The 17,899-nt window shown below is 41.0% G+C and overlaps 1 protein-coding gene across 1 annotated transcript in view; it reads left to right on the top strand.

Annotated features, from left to right (window-relative positions):
• Positions 1 to 17,899, top strand: part of LOC134315019 (echinoderm microtubule-associated protein-like 4) — a 135,363-nt gene that overhangs the window by 37,392 nt on the left and 80,072 nt on the right. The gene's annotated exons all lie outside the window — the stretch shown is intronic.

Genomic DNA, 17,899 nt, shown 5'->3' with positions numbered 1-17,899 from the left:
AACATCTATATTTTTTTAAACCCTTATGTTTTATCATTATGACATTTCCAGCATTTACATTGTTTTGTTGCAGCAGCACAACAATTATGACATCTACATGCTGTGTAGTTTATATCTAGTGCACTACATAGAGCTTGATCTTTTAGAAAGCCTCCCAGGTTTGAATTATAAGTATTATGTTTATCACAATTTATAAATGAAATAAACTGAGCTTAGTCTTGTCTGGATTAGCCAAAATATTGACACTTTAAATAACCTATATTCTTTTTTAACCATTATTAACAGAAAATCAAAAAAGGCTTCCAACTTTTAGTTAACATTTTGGGAAAGGCTATTCCCTGTTCCAGCATGCCCCTATAATGCTGTATAGAGTTTGATGTAAAGAAGCACTCAGGTTTCTTGCACCAAACCCTGACCTCGGTCCAATTGATTACCTTGGATGAAGTGGGATGTTGATTGCAAGCAAATGCCTGACCCTACAAATGGTGTGAAGTATACAAATAAACCACCAGCCTAAACAGTTAAAATCAAGCAGGTTGGGTCTATGCATTTTATTCCTTTATGCTGTTATAGCTAAATTTTAACTCACTTTAACAGCAGAAATTCGTCAAACCAGGCAATGATTTTGAAATTTTCAGCTTTTGACTTGAGGTGAACCTGTGCCCACTTTAGCCTCAGATTCCAGTTTTTGCCTGATAAGAAAGAAACATGATGTGTGTTTTACTGCTGTAGCTCATTTACCTCTAGGTTATGCTTGTCAGGGGCGGCACAGTGGCTCAGTGGGTAGCACTGTTGCCTTACAGCAAGAAGGTCCTGGGTTTGATTCCCAGGTAGAGCAGTCTGGGTCCTTTCTGTGTGGAGTTTGCATGTTCTCTTTAATACAATTTAGTAAAAAGCTATTAAAGAATAATTGACTCTGCATGTACTGTAGTATAGAACATAATGATATAAGTTAAATCCATTTTTAAAAGTTCACTTAATAGATAGGTAGATGGATGGATGGATGGATGGATGGATAGATAGATGGATGGGTAGATGGATGAATGGATGGATGGATGGATAGACAGATAGATGGATAGATGGATGTATAGATAGATGGATGGATGGATGGATGGATGATAGATGGATGGATGGATGTATAGATAGATAGATGGATAGATGGATAGATGGATAGATGGATGGATGTATAGATAGATGGATAGATAGATAGATGGATGGATAGATGGATAGATGGATGGATAGATGGATAGATGGATGGATAGATGGATAGATGGATGGATGTATAGATAGATAGATAGAGAGATGGATGGATGGATGGATGGATGGATGGATGGATGGATGGATAGATAGGGAAAGTCAGTTATTAGAGCAGTTTAAGATACATTAAATCAAGTATTACAAGTATTAAAATACACAAGTATTTTTGTACAACACTATGTAATTAAATAAATAGAATAAGAAATGTAGTATGCAATATAAAAATTATTAAAAAGTTTCATTGCAGTAAATATTATTGGATGAGATATGTAATATATAATATACTAAACTGTTGTAGGGTGTTCTTTGCAGTAAATGCTAAGAAGAGTGTAATATAATGTAGGCTCCATAAACAGAGAGCCAAGTCATGCTCCATGAGTCTATCCTGATAGTGAGTGGCTCAGTGTTCAATGATGTCCCGACACTGTTTCACTACACAGCTGGTGACATGTGTTTATAGTTGTGACGGTGTATGAGGAGTATTGGAAGACTGTACTTTATGTAATGTTTGTATATTTAAATGGGATTTGAAGTCTGGATTTAGTTTTGCACTTTGACCCACTTGGAGGCACTTGTGAGGGTTGGTGGCTATATACAGCGGAAACACGATGGGGCATGTAACAGCCATTCCAACTACATTAAGTAACAGACGTTTAATAGCAGACATTGATGAAATACCTACTGTGGAGTGGGGGTTTACTTAAATAAAGAAATGAACAGAATAGGATTCCTTTCTATAATGTAATATTCAAACATTTATTTTGCCTGCACATTGATTAGGCATAATATTATGACCACCTTTCTTATATTGTGTTGGTCCCCCTTTTGCTGCCAGAACAGCCCTGACCCATAGAGTCATGGACTCCACTAGACCCCTGAAGGTGTGCTGTGGTATCTGGCACCAAGATGTTAGCAGCAGATCCTTTAACTCCTGTAAGTTGCAAGGTGGGGCCTCCATGGAACGGACTTGTTTGTCCAGCACATCCCACAGATGCTCGATTGGATTGAGATCTGGGGAATTTGGAGGCCAAGTCAACACCTCAAACTTGTTGTTGTGCTCCTCAAACCATTCCTGAAGCATTTTTGCTTTGTGGCAGGGTGCATTATCCTGCTGAAAGAGGCCACAGCCATCAGGGAATACTGTTTCCATGAAATGGTGTACATGGTCTGCAACAATGCTTAGGTTTGTGTCAAAGTAACATCCACATGAATGACAGGACCCAAGGTTTCCCAGCAGAACATTGCTCAAAGCATCACACTGCCTCCACCGGCTTGCCTTCTTCCCATAGTGCATCCGGGTGCCATGTGTTCCACAAGTAAGTGACGCACATGCACCCGGCCATCCACGTGATGTAAAAGAAAATATGATTCATCAAACCAGGCCACCTTCTTCTATCACTTTGTGGTCCAGTTCTGATGCTCATGTGCCCTTTGTTGGCGCTTTCGGTGGTGGACAGGGGTCAGCATGGGCACCCTGACTGGTCTGCGGCTATGCAGCCCCATACGCAACAAACTGTGATGCACTGTGTATTCTGACACCTTTCTATCAGAACCAGCTTTAACTCTTCAGCAATTTGAAGACACCTAAAGTAGCTCGTCTGTTGCATCAATGAGCCTTGGGCGCCCTGTTGTTGGTTTACCACTGTTCCTTCCTTGGACCATTTTTGATAGATACTGACCACTGCAGACCGGAAACACCCCACAAGAGCTGCAGTTTTGGAGATGCTCTGACCCAGTGATCTAGCCATTACAATACTATTTTTCCTGCTTCTAACACATCAACTTTGAGGATAAAATGTTCACTTGCTGCCTAATATATCCTACCCACTAACAGGTGCCCGTGATGAAGAGATATTCTGTGTTTTTCACTTCACCTGTGACCACAGTGGTCATAATGTTATGCCTTGTTGGTGTAGTTTTAACAGATTGTTACAATTGAAGTGAAGCTTTTATGTAGACTTGTAAAGGACATGCATGTCAAGGTAGTCTTCCTATTTTTTTCTGTTTTTTCAATCTAGTCATCTCCAGTTCCCCTCATTGGAATCTTGCCTTGCGGGCTCCACCCCACTGAGACTATCACACACCCTCTTTGACTCTCATGCAATCTCCAGGCACAACTTTTCACCTGCCAGTGGTGGAGTTCCAACAGAAAGACTTCTTGCATACGGAGAGACACACTATACCCTCAAATAATCCATTACAAGGGCAAGTGGTTTGACCAGACAGAAGGGTCACAATGCCAGTGAATTTGACCCATCCCTCCCTCCAGGCACAGCAAATCATGCCTGTGTGTTTACCCAGCCAGGCTGACAGCACTGCCTTGTCTTTGGATTGGATTTGGAAGTCCTTTTTATTGCTAATTAATGACTATAGCTGGTAACCTTCTTGTGCAGTTAATCCGAGGAGCGACAAATTAAAGTTTCCATTCACCACAGATGAAATATTAAAATCTCATTACTTGGAATGAGTAGGTTTGGCACATCTGAGTAAAAGTCTTTTTTCGAGGTAATCAGACATGTAGGCCACTTCCTGTGTTGGGTCGTGGCACACTTCTTGGCACATTCTGCAGAGAGACTAGTGCCAGACACTAAACTTGCAATGTGTAGCAGCAATCGAACTAACATGTAAGGTGTCATGTTAGAGAATGCCGAACGTTTAATAGGAGTTGCTCCTCATGGCATTTTTGGCATTAGCAGATATCTTCCATAATTAAGGCTCTCCTGCTGATGATTCAGCGTCTCGGTTGGCGTTTCCAATAAATACATACAATGATGGGCCACATTATGTAAATTATGGGCATTATGTCAGTTATGTCAGGCTGACAGTTGGTTCACCACACACAGTAGTCCCTTCCCTGTTTTCTGTTTGGAACGAGGCTGCCCAGGTGCCAATCATTCACATGCAGCATTTAAACCAATGTAACAGTGTAACCGGCAGTCAAACTCTGCACTCTGATTGGCCATTGCCTGTTGATTTTTGTCACTCATTTGACGGTATAGTATTGTTTCTATATTGTTCCATTTATAATTTTTTTGCCTCCCAATCTAGTCATATCCAATTACCCGCTTGCATTATGCTTCCTCTCTACTGATGTTGACCTCCACCCTGATTTAACACACGCCCACTCCGACTGCCGACTGCATCTTTTCACTTGCACGAGGCGGGTTCATATGTGGATCAGCTTTGTGAACCGTAAACCCTTGTCTCTGTGCAGCCGCCATCAATTAGCCAGTAGAGGTCGTAATTGCATCAGTTATGAGGAATCCGCTTCCGCACCGCCCTTGAACAACAACCAATCGTTGTTTGTGTAGGTTCCTAGCCTGCCAGGTGGCAGAGCTGAGTTTCGAATTGACGAGCTTGAAATGTCAGCTTGGTGTGCAAACGTGTTTTACCGCTGCGCCACCTGAGCACCCTATGTCCCTGGCAGGTCTGGTTTCACTGGGAAACATTGTTCGCAGAGCAGGAACACCCTGGATGGGGCGCCAATCCAGTGCAGGGCTTCGGCCATCCTCCTCTCCCTCTGACATAGCCACATAGGGCTTTTCCTAGGTTGTTCATTTCTATACATTAATACATGTGTACATCCAGCAGGACTTTCATTTGACCACTGGTGCTGCATAGTAGAATGACTGGGTTTGGCATCTATCATGATATGAAAATATAATATTGACACTTAATCTGAAGCAAGAGATTGATGTTTGGCTAGCAGCCTGGCATTCAAGCTTTCATAATACTTGTTTCTGCTAGTTTTTGTTTACGATGTTAGCACGAGCGTCACTGTAACAATGCTGTTTTTACAGTACTGCGTGATACAGCGTAGTAGTAGAGTTTCCACTCTGGCCTCTTGGCCTCTCAGTCCTGCTGCATTCTGCCAGGCTAATTGGAAACAGAGACTGCAGGAATCTGGCTGATGCTGCCAAGGTTGGCAGTGGCGGGCGGCTTGTTCGCTCGATCAGTCCTTCCCTTACCCACGTGGCAGCTGAGGTACTTTGAGGGTGCAAAAAGCCCCAAGCTTTGGATCTTGCGGGTGTGCATTATAACTGCAGCAACCATGTGCATGTGCCTATTGTGTGGAGGCTTTGAAAGAGTAAAGAAGAAGAACTACTACGTCTGGTAGTAAATTACTGGTTAATGATGCATGGCTGTGTAGGATTTGCAGTGGCATTGCCTTTAAGCCATCCACTTTAATCTTTCATTCTCTATTTCTCTGCCAGTTAATGCCCTGCTGGTTCAGGGCAAACCTGACTGTTCTTGTATGGTCTGTGGCTGTGTTTCATATGTTGTAGTGGTAAAAAACCTTCTTTTCGTCGTGCTGAAGAGACAAGACGAGCAGGGTCAAATGGAATTTCTCATCAGTGGGAATTTTTGCCTAGACAAAGTGTGACTTTGTGTGGGAACCTTCGACTTCTTGTTTTCACCAATCAGTCTGCAACTGCACCCTTGTTGGACATGATGCATGCAAGTCTGTGGTGCTTTCCAACCAGAACGAGGCAGCGGGGGAATTATAAACAATTTAAAATGACTAGACAGATCCTAAACATCATTGTACAATTACAAATGTAAAAAAAGATAAGATGCTGCCTATCTAGTGCACTACTGTTTGATTTGGGTTTGAATTTTAGCTGGGCTATCGGCTATCGGCACTTACACAGAGTGGCTATGTCTGATTGGCTATGTCTGAGGGATTGGCAGGGGAGTGGTTGAAGCCCTGCATTTGATTTTGAGGGATTGCCTATTGTTTCCCAGTGAAACAGACTTGCCACAACCCTGACATGGTGGTGGTGTGTTAGTGTGTGTTGTGCTGGTATGAGTGGATAAGACACAGCAGCTCTAATGGAGTTTTTAAACACCCTACTCTCACTGCTGGACTGAGAATAGTCCACCAACCAAATATATCCAGCCAACAGCGCCCCGTAGGCAGCGTCCTGTGACCACTGATGAAGGTCTAGAAGATGACCAACTCAAACAACAGCAATAGATGAACAATCGTCCCTGATCTACAAGGTGGACCAACCAGGTAGGAGTGTGTAATAGAGTGGACACGATATTTAAACCCCCAGCAGCACTGCTGTGTCTGATCCACTCATACCAGCACAACACACACTAACACACCAACACACCACCACCATGTCATTGTCACTGCAGTGCTGAGAATCATTTACCACCTAAATAGTACCTGCTCTGTGGTGGTCCTGTGGGGGTCCTGACCATTGAAGAACAGAGTGAAAGCAGGCTAAAAAAGCATGCAGAGTAACAGATGGACAACAGTCAGTAATTGTAGAACTACAAAGTGCTTCTATATGGTAAGTGGATCTGATAAAATGGTCAGTGAGTGTAGAAACTAGGAGGTGGGTTTAATGTTATGGCTGATCGGTGTATATAGTGTTAAACTCTGGCACTAAGGGTGAAGATTTTAGCAATGCCTTTGCATTGTGGGGCTGCGTATGTGTAAAATCAGCATCCCTGCTCTTGATTTAAATCAACCCTCAGCTGCTGGAACAGAATTTAAATGATCTTGCAAGCGACAGCATTAGTCAATGTTTTTTACTGCAATATTTAAATAAGTCTGCAATATTTAATACCAGAATAAGTAGGCAAACACTGTGATCCCTTTAAATAGAAATGTATTTGAACAAACATAGCCAGTGCCTATTGTTTATTCGTAACCTGTGCAAAAAATTAAGGTCTGAATACTTAATGAATCCACTGAATATAGCTGCTGAAGTATGTATGCAATGCAGTGTAATTCAGCCTCGAGCGCAAGGATACCAGTGTGACTTCTCGACTGGCATCGTGCCCTGGAGCTACTGAGCCAACATGGCGGTATCTCCTTACTCACAGAGATTAGCCCAGAGTTCTCAGCACCACAAGCAGGCCTGAGCATGTCCCATCAAAAACCATTAGTCAGGTTACGATTCAGTGAGGGAAAACAGACCAGCAAAGTTCTAGGTTTAACTATTAAGGTAGGCTGTGCTGTGTATTGTAGCTTTTATTTATTCTAGTGCTGGACAATAATTCGATATCGATATATATCGCGATAGAAAATGTTTCAATAACAGTGATATGATTTTTAAACAAATTCGATCGATATGCATACGTCAGTGTGTGATGATGTACGCCACAGTCACGAAGCCAGTGCTCAGCGTTACCGCTCTGATTGCACTCCGCTACAACATGGTGGATATTAGCTGCAAAATAAGTTCAACAGCTGTGAGTGAACGAGCATCCACAGTTAAAAAAGAAGCAGTAGAAATAGTTGATAAGAGCACAACACCTGATATAGCAAATTCTGCAGCAACTCTTAAGCACTTTTTATATTTTTTATCCTGGTTGAGCACTTTTGTTTGAAAATGTTTACATACAAATAATAATCAGTCCATGTTGTGGATTAAAGTTAGTCAAGACCAGAGGTGGAAAGTAACGAAGTACATTTACTCGCTTTACTGTAATTGAGTGTACTTTTTTGTTTTTTGTGTACTTATACTTTTTAAAGTAGATTTCACAGCCTGTAATTTTACTTTTACTTAAGTATGTTTTGTATTAAGAATTGTAATTCGCTACATTTTAAATAAGATCCGTTACTGAGTAAAATAATAAACGCTAAAGAAATCGTGTCTGGGAAACTGCTGCAGTGAATTCTGCGATGGGGAGTCGGATCTTTTGTCTCGGTTCCTTTTAAAGAGCCATATAAAAGGGCCGTTCAATAGATTCAAATAATTCTACGACACATCACTCACTAGTGGTTATACAGTTTAAAAAAGTTTTATGGGACTAAAATGATACATTACACACCCCTAAATGTTTTAAATGTTGTATCAACATGTTTCTTCTATTATACAGTCGAATCCGGTTAATTGGACCACCGGTTAATCGGACCAGCCGCTTATTCGGACCGAATCCTAAAGTACCAAAACACATCCTATTATGTACGTGTAATGTTATTCGCTTATTTGGACCAAAATTCCGTTTAATCGGACCAAAGAACGTGAGAGCGAATAAGAAAAAGAAGCCACAAGTCGCCACTTAGAGCGGATGCAAAGATATGGGAGGTCAGCGAGATATGGGAGGATTCCTGGGCTCCCCGGGAGAATTTATGCTTTTATCAAAGGTCAGGAAATCCGAAAAGTTGTGTTGACAAGAGCAAAACCAGCGGGAGGTGAACACGCCCACCACTTTCTTTCCCACAACGAAGCACCCAGTAGCCAGCAGTGTGGTTATTGGATCCATCTGCATCTCCGCTTTTCAGCAAAATGAAGTAAAGCGTAAACAAGAGTGTCCGGCAGCACGTGCAAGGAATTCCCTCCTGTCAATCACGATTAAAGTCTACACGAGAAAGCTATCATTCCACTATCATTCCTTGTAACATAGGGCATGTTCGTGTAATCGGACCAGCCGGTTAATAGGACCAAAACGATCGCGTCCCGATGTGGTCCGATTAACCGGATTCGACTGTATTTGAATTAAAAACAACTATTGTGAGATTTATATCCACTTGTCCTGTTTGCATTACACAGAAGAGACCCCCCCTGCTGTTAATAAAGTAACTAAGTAACGTTTACTCTGAGTAAATTTTAAATGAGTTACTTTTTACTTGAGTAGATTTTTATACTAGTATCTTTACTCGTACTTAAGTGAAAATTCATTAAAGTAATAGTTATTTTACTTGAGTACAATATTTTAGTACTCTTTCCACCTCTGGTTAAGACGTATGTTAATATATTATATATTGTCAAAGCTTATGTTTATTTGAGAATGATATCGTGTTTTTCTCTGTATACAAATGCTGAATACAAGTAAAAGGTAAAAGCTAATTTATTTGTATTATTATTATTATTATTATTATTATTATTTCTAAAATATTATAAAGTTTTAAAGGGTGAGATTTCATAGACTTTGCCAATAAATTTTTCAGAGGTTCGCAGGTACAGCCTTTCAATGTTGGTGTTTCTGGCAGTTTTTCTGACATTTGTATTATTCATATCGATATCGGAATTATATCGTATCAACCGAAATTAGGAGTTATATCGTGATATAAATTTTAGCCATATCGTCCAGCCCTAATTTATTCTATAATTTAATGTAATGTGTTAATTAATGACTGTCGTGAATTGCAGCATCTTTCTTTTTTTTCGAATTTTCGATACCCCCCCCCCCCCCCCCAATTTTTCTCCCCCTGATCTAGTCGTGTCCAATTACTCTGATTGCGTCTTCTATACTGATTCGACCGCTTCACCGCTGACTGAGGACGCCTCTCAACAACCAGTTATGAGGACCTATGATCCGACTTTCTTACCCTCTAACCCTGAACAACAGCCAATCGTTGTTTATGCAGCCACCCAGCCCAGTCGGAAAGGCAGAGCTAAGATTCGATACGATGTATTCGAAACCCCAACTGAGCCACCTGAGTGGCCTGTTGCATCTTTCTTAAAATATCTGTAAAATCTGTGATTTCTAAAAAACAAGGTTCGTAAAATTTTCCCATAAATTTAGTAGAGCCCTAATTATTATATGTGAAAATTGAGTTTTTATTGAGAAAAAATGACCTGTTCATATCTAATATTGTGTTCTCCTGTATTTCCATGTAATATGTGTATTTTACATGCCCTTATATCCCATTTAACCTTAGCGGCCCTACTTCTGGGCTACATTAATTTTAATTCAGCTCTAGTAGTCTCTGTAATGCTGCTATAATAAGTGCAGTAATACTGGCCTTAATAGGCCTTAATGAAGGTGACTCAAGCTTAGCCTTTAGTTACTTCAAAGCTGCGTGTCCCTGTCAATGCAGGCTTACCCTTATTGAAAGTGCAGCCATGCGGGGTCGAACTGCACCTGGGTTTTGAAATGGGCATGAGTGTGTCTGTGGTGAGCGGATGTTACATTAAGAGCAGCTTTCTTTTTCTGTGTTTCTTCCTGTCACATCTAATCGAGTGTGTCACTCTCCAGCTCTTAAGTCTCGCTTTCGGGTCTGGAGATGACTATGCCCGTCGTTTTGCAACTACCCAGTGATGCAGCCAGTTGCGGGGTGTGGCGTGTGCCTCGTGCCTTGTGCCTCGTGCCTTGTGGTGAAAAATGTTGGACCTGCCGTTTCCAGACCTGTGGATGTGCGTGAGAATAAGTGCCTAGTTGTGGACTGTCTCTGTTTTGTCTACTTGTAGCAGAAGTCATATGACCTTAGGCTGCACTTGCACTTCCACTGCCGCGTCAGACCATGTTGACATGATTAAGAGGGACGATATAGCCATAACATTAAAACCTCCTACACTCACTGTCCATTTTATCAGCTCCACTTACCATATAGAAGCACTTTCTAGTTCTACAATGACTGACTTTAGTCCATTTCTTTCTCTACATATCTTTTTAGCCTGTTCTCACCCTGTTTATCAGTGGTCAGGACCCCAACAGGACCATCACAGAGCAGGTATTATTTGGGTGGTGAATGATTCTCAGCACTGCAGTTACACTGACTTGATGGTGGTGTGTTAGTGTGTGTTGTGCTGATATGAGTTGATCAGACACAGCAGTGCTGATGGAGTTTTTAAACACCTCACTGTCACTGCTGGACTGAGAATAGTCCACCAACCAAAAATATCTAGCCAACAGCACCCCGTAGGCAGCTTCCTGTGACCACTGATGAAGGTCTAGAAGATGACCAACTCAAACAGCAGCAATAGATGAGCAATCGTCTCTGACTTTACATCTACAAGGTGGACCAACTAGTTAGGAGTGTCTAATAGAGTGGACAGTGAGTGGACACGGTATTTAAAAACTCCAGCAGCGCTGCTGTGTCCGATCCACTCATACCAGCACAACACACACTAACACACCACCACCATGTCAGTGTCACTGCAGTGCTGAGAATCATCTACCACCTAAATAATACCTGCTCTGTGGTGGTCCTGTGGGGGTCCTGACCATTGAAGGACGGGGTAAAAGCAGGCTAGAAAGGTATGTAGGTCCGTGTACCTTTGGTAATTCGTTTTTCACTTTAAATCCCAAAGTTGAAAAACAAGAAAACGGGTCGTTTTTTGTTTTTCGTTTCAAAAACCAATATTGAAAAACGGGAAAACGGGGCGTTATTCGTGTTTCGTTTTAAGATCAAAAATCAAATAACAAATAAGCAGAAATTGAAAAACGGGTCGTATTTTAATTTTCCAAAATCAACATTTTTTATCAGTTCAACCAGAAATAAAAGAGCGAGCGCGTGCACGTGCTGAGGTGCGTGTACACGCTTCATATAAAGTGTAAATCAGGTACAAGTGTTGAGAAGACGGAGCACAAAGTCATAATAACGTTACACCGCGTCCCCTGTTCTGACTTTTGTGTCTGCTGTACTTTTTCCTGCCTTTGTTATTCACACAAGAACTATTTATCCTATTACTATTATTATTACCGTATAGGACTCAGTTCTGTAATACAGGCATAACTAATCGTACATGTCACATAGTGGTGGTAAATTCGGTTCATTTTATGGACTCGGGTTAGTCTGAGTCACTCAGTAATGTGATTCGGTTCACTTGAGTCACTTGTACTGACATCTTGATTGAGATTGATTTACTGCATGAAAATGCATCCAGACATCACTTATCTTCCGTGCACTCAGAGCCAGGGCCAATCAGAGGACTCATAGGATCCGGGTTCATTGAGATCTCGGACTCGTGATTCCTGATTCAGTACGAAGATTCGAATCCTTAACCGAGGCGATTCAATATTTCTTGTTCTCGGCCAATAAACATCCAAAAATTTATAAAATTGCACGAACTAACTCTGCAGTGAACAAGGAGCAACAACAATCAAATATATTTCAAAAAGTAATTTGGTAAATAATAGGCAGAACACTGATTAAAAAGAAGCATTAGATGTTGTAATAGCTTCACCGTGACATGTACGAAAATCAAATAACAAATAAGCCTGTATTACGGTATTGCCTGTATTACGGTAATATAACAGGGGACGCGGTGTAACGTTATTATGACTTTTTGCTCCGTCTTCTCAACACTTGTACCTGATTTACACTTTATATGAAGCGTGTACACGCACCTCAGCACGTGCACGCGCTCGCTCTTTTATTTCTGGTTGAACTGATGAAAAATTTTGATTTTGGAAAATTAAAATACGACCCGTTTTTCAATTTCTGCTTATTTGTTATTTGATTTTTGATCTTAAAACGAAACACGAATAACGCCCCGTTTTCCCGTTTTTCAATATTGGTTTTTGAAACGAAAAACAAAAAACGACCCGTTTTCTTGTTTTTCAACTTTGGGATTTAAAGTGAAAAACGAATTACCAAAGGTACACGGACCTATGTAGAGAAACAGATGTACTATAGTCAGTAATTGTAGAACTACAAAGTGCTTCTATATGGTAGCTGAAGCTAATAAAATGGACAGTGAGTAGAAACAAAGAGGAGGTTTTAATGTTATGTATATATACATACATGAGTAAAATCATTATTATCAGAGTGAAAACTCATAATGCAGTATGAACTAACAGCTCAGAACATCTTTAGTCGTGTTACCTGTTAAGTTTCTGAAATGACTTTGACTGACAGTGCGGCGCAGTTTAACCTCTCCCTAGTGTCCCCTTAGGGTTGCCTCACCCTTCAGTGCACACACACACATGCCAGATCAGTCAGTCAGAAAAACCCACTCAATCTCAACTCACTTAACCAGTTCAAAACATCAGTAAGGAAGAACACAATGTTTAACTGGTTTCATTAGCATGTACATTGCATACAGATTTTATTACGACACAAATTTAAAAAAACCCGGAACGGTACGAGAAAGATAAATAATGCCAAGTTCACACTACACAACTTTCAAGTTGTTCAGATCGCTGTACAGTTCACACTACACAACTGGATCTCTTGTAATTAGGAGTTTTAAGTCGCTGTGGTTTTCACACTACACGTCTGATCGGTGATAGGGGGTTACACACTCCACGATCTATCACCATAAGTAATCTCAGACAAGCCTGTCTGGTCTCCCAAACTACGTCTTGTCACGAAAACACACGCAAGAAGTGGCGAGGGGTTTAGTGATACCACATCCAAAAACGCACATCAGCAAGAAGCGAGCGATCAAAGTTGTTTGAGCGCTGATGTGCAGCGTAAAGTCAAGTAGGAAAAATAAATGAATCTGGGTGAAGGAGTGGATTTGGCTACGTGGGCAGCAGGGATTGTCTGTTCTGCAGAGAGAGTTGGACGTCAAATAAATAATTTTTGCAATGCAACGTTGGTATTATGGTTTAATGTGAACGATAAGTCACAAATACTGTAAAGCTTGCTACATGTAGAAATGCGAGGTAAGACTCCACAACCTATAACTTGAAGCAGAAGCCATATATCAGTAACATCCGGAATCCCTACCAAGCTCTTCTTGGGATGCAGAGGGGGGTGGGGTAAAAGCAGTTCGTTGTAAAAGCAGCTCAGGAACAGACTCATGTAGACTCAAACTTTTCCTATTATTCAAATACCAAAACAAGCCAAGTGACCAGATTTTCACCCAAAAATCTAATTTAATAAAGTTAAACAGTTAACTCCACTGAGAGATTTTGGTTAGGCATATGAACTCACCTTGGTTAGGCATATGATTTTGGTTAAGGCATATGAACTCGCCTCGTGCAGGTGAAAAGATGCAGTCGGATACTGCACACGTGTAAGAAGGGGTGTGTGTTAGAGTTTCTGCGCTTATCACCAGTCTCTTTTTCTTTTTCCTTCTTGCTTGTTTTACTGAGAAACTCCTTCATACTGTCTCTGATTATAGTACGAGCTGACAACTATCTGACAATCTAAACACACACTGAGCTTTATGCTGTATAATCCGTAACCCATGTATCAGCATTTGCTGCGTCAGTGCGGACGCACCCGCAGGGTTACAGGATGTGTAGTAAATATGCTGAGAACCAGAAGCTACTGATTACAGGGACTTGTAGTCACAAATACTGTAAAGCTTGTGTTTTTGTGTATTCTGATATAAACTATATTATGCCCCTGTTCCTCCCTCAGGGTTTCCCTTCTGTATTTTGTGTTCATAATAATTACAACCTGATCGCAACACCTTTCACACTACATGATTTTGAGTCGCTGACAGGTCTAGATATTTAGCATGCTAGATATTTTTCTTGAGTCTGTGAGCGATCGACTAATGCTTGGCAAGCCGCTCGGATCGAGTCGTTAAACAGTTCACACATAGCAATCAAAAGCCGATTTCCGATCCCTAAGCGAACACCGAGTTGCTTCCCAGCTGCCACATGACCTCCACTCTGACTAACACACGACCCATCCAACATGTGTGCATAGCATTTCTCTCTACTTACACTTTCTCTCTACTGATGTCGATCTCCACCCTGGTTGAGGAGAGCCTTGACTAATGCACGCCCCCTCTGACCTGTGTTCAGTAGCCGACTGCATCTTTTCACCTGCACAAGGCGAGTTCATATGTGGATCAGCTTTGTGTACGGAGAGAAACACCCTGATCAACGCATTATCCCTCGTCTCTGTGTAGGCGCCATTAATCAACCAGCAGAGATCATAATTGCACCAGTTATAAGGAATCCCCTCTGGCACCCTCCCTGGAACAAGAAGCCAATTGTAGTTTGTTTAGGCGCCCAGCCTGCCGGTAGCAAAGCTAAGATTCGAACCAACGTGTTTTACCGCTGCGCCACCTAGGCGTGTATAAAAGCAACATTAATGAAATGGTCAGTTGGTTACAAGGAAGGATGGGTCAAGGTTTGCCACTTATGCAGGCTATTGCCATTTACAGTCCATGATATTATCAAAATGTTCAAAGATCCCAAATGGAATCGGAAAGTGAGAAAATCAAAAAGAAGTTGCCGGTGAGCTTTGATCCCTCAGATTGAGTTGCATCAACAGAAACCTGAAAATTGTTGTAAGTAGTGACAACTTGTTGCTACATGTAGAAATGCATGTTAAGACCTACAACTTGAAGCAGAAGCCATATATCAGTGACATCCGGAATCCCTACCAAGCTCTTCTTGGGATGCAGAGGGGGGTGGGGTAAAAGCAGTTTGTGGTAAATCTCCTTCTAACCTGTCAGCTTGTTTTACTGAGAAAATCCTTCAGTTCTGTTCTCTGATTATAGTACGAGCTGACAACTATCTGACAATCTAAACACACACTGAGCTTTATGCTGTATAATCCGTAACCCATGTATCAGCATTTGCTGCGTCAGTGCGGACGCACCCGCTGGGTTACAGGATGTGTAGTGGATATGCTGAGAACCAGAAGCTACTGATTACAGGGACTTGTAGGGACTGAGCAGAAACTGGTAACAGTATATTCATAACAAGAATTTAATATGAAATAGAGCCACTCTGCCTCCAGACAAGCAGTAATTCTATTTGGAATGTTGTAATACAAGTCATGAATGGTTCTCAGTCATATTTTGGAGCTTTCTTCAAGAGGGAACCTATTTTATAGTCTGCATTCTCATACAAGTACAGTGATTTTTAAATTTGCAAGGATAAATTGAAAATGTTGGCTTCATCCTGATGTTCATTAAACCACTTTTGAGTCATTTAAGCAGTACTTATGGGGGTATATCCATCTTAGTATGTGGGAACATCAATATGGAGGGTGTACTCATGTAAAATCTTCTTTTTTTTAGACTTGTGGGCAGTTAAATAATGATTTTAGGAGATAGCTGGCCAAACGTAATGGATTCCCCACTGAACTAATATGTATCTACAGTACAATGTGGGTTAAATGTGTCCTTTTGACTTTTTACAGATTTATTGTAGTTAATATTTTTAATCTACTGGATCTACCTCATATTTGATTTTTACGTGCCCTGGCTCTTTCTGCAAACCTGATAAATGAAGATTCTCAAGGATTTACGTGTCCGAATTTGGAACATATTTACCCTGGGACTAAAAAGGAACATGTAGATCTCTAGTGTCCATGTGTGTGTATTGTGTGTTCGTATAAGTGGTATAATAGTATAGGGTTGAATTTCCTAAGTTACTGAGACATTTACTACTGAAAACAATTAATGACACTGCAGTACTAGGTGCTGGGGTGGTGCAGTGGTAAATTACACTAACCCACTGCTGCTGGGATCCAGGGTTTGAATCCTCATCATTCAGGCATCTACACATCTAGACATATGGCTATGTCTGTGGGGGTGGGGTTGGAGGGTTGAGGCCCTGTGATGGATAGGTGTTTTGTATTACACTGTGTTGTACCCAGTAATTTTGTGAAAAACTGACCCACAGTAAGATCAGACATGATTGTAAGGTCACAACATTCCTGACCCGTCGAGGCTTGAACTCCACTAAACCCCTGAAGGTGTGCTGTGGTATCTGGCACCAAGATGTCAGCAGCAGATCCTTTAACTCCGGTAAGTTGCGAGGTCAGGCCTCCATGGATCGGACTTGTTTGTCCAGCACATCCCACAGATGCTCAATCGGATTGAGATCTGGGGAATTTGGAGGCCAAGTCAACACCTGTTCCTTCCTTGGACCACTTTTGATAGATACTGACCACTGCAGACCAGGAACACCCCACAAGAGCTGCAGTTTTGGAGATGCTCTGACCCAGTCGTCTAGCCATCACAATTTGGCCCTTGTCAAACTCGCTCAAATCCTTACACTTGCCCATTTTTCCTGCTTCTAACACATCAACTTTGAGGATAAAATGTTCACTTGCTGCCTAATATATCCCACCCACTAACAGGTGATGGGATGAAGAGATAATCAGTGTTATTCACGTCACCTGTATGTATCATATATATATATATATATTAGGGCTGTCGAAGTTAACGCGATAATAACGCATTAACGCAATCTCAATTTAACGCGATTAAAAAAAGTAGTGCCGTTAACGCAAATTCTATTTGGCCCTGCGAGTCATCCGTAGTTCATGTTGAGACTTGACCGTGCACCAACGTTTTAACGTCGGACTTGCCACCGTTTGTTTCATTTGCGGTTTGTTAACATAATGTAACCGAGCATTGTAGTGATGCACTTGCTTAATACAGAATTAAATACACGGTATATTCACAAGTTGTCGGGAGCAGAACACTTTATTACTTCTTCTGTTACGGTACAGAATAGCAAACAGCTAGAGTCATACTGTTAGCCAAGCATGCTATTCCATGCACTATGGAGGCCCCAAAGCCAAAGGGTCAAAACACACTCACAATGTTTGCTGATGGAGAAATTTTAACCTACAATCTGACATTTATATGAAGTCAAGGGTCTCTGCTGGATAGTATTACTGCCTAGTATGTGAGTGAATAAAACTCCCTTACAGTTTTCTCTTGTCCCAGCAGTTTTAAACATAAGTACATTTAGCATAAAATGTGTTCACCATTTTAATTGTAACATTTCACTTAAAAATCCTTGTTTTCTATAACATTTACACAGATTTTTTAAAAATGCGATTAATCGTGATTAACTATATGAAATTCTGAGATTAATCGCGATTAAATTTTTTTATCGTTTGACAACCCTATATATATATGATACACAATCAGATGGAATATTTTTGGCTCCTATTGAGGTTATCAAACCACACTAAAAGCAGAAGCTTCATCAAACAAACACTGAAGCACACTGCTAATCAAAACACAACCACAGAAATACTTAATTTGGTAAAAACATTAAAAAATTACAGTACATCTGT

Source organism: Trichomycterus rosablanca, chromosome 5 (assembly GCF_030014385.1).
Source record: "Trichomycterus rosablanca isolate fTriRos1 chromosome 5, fTriRos1.hap1, whole genome shotgun sequence".
NCBI classification, from domain to species: Eukaryota; Metazoa; Chordata; class Actinopteri; order Siluriformes; family Trichomycteridae; genus Trichomycterus; species Trichomycterus rosablanca.
Note: the sequence above shows the minus strand (reverse complement) of the source record. Positions and strands in the feature narration are given on the sequence as shown.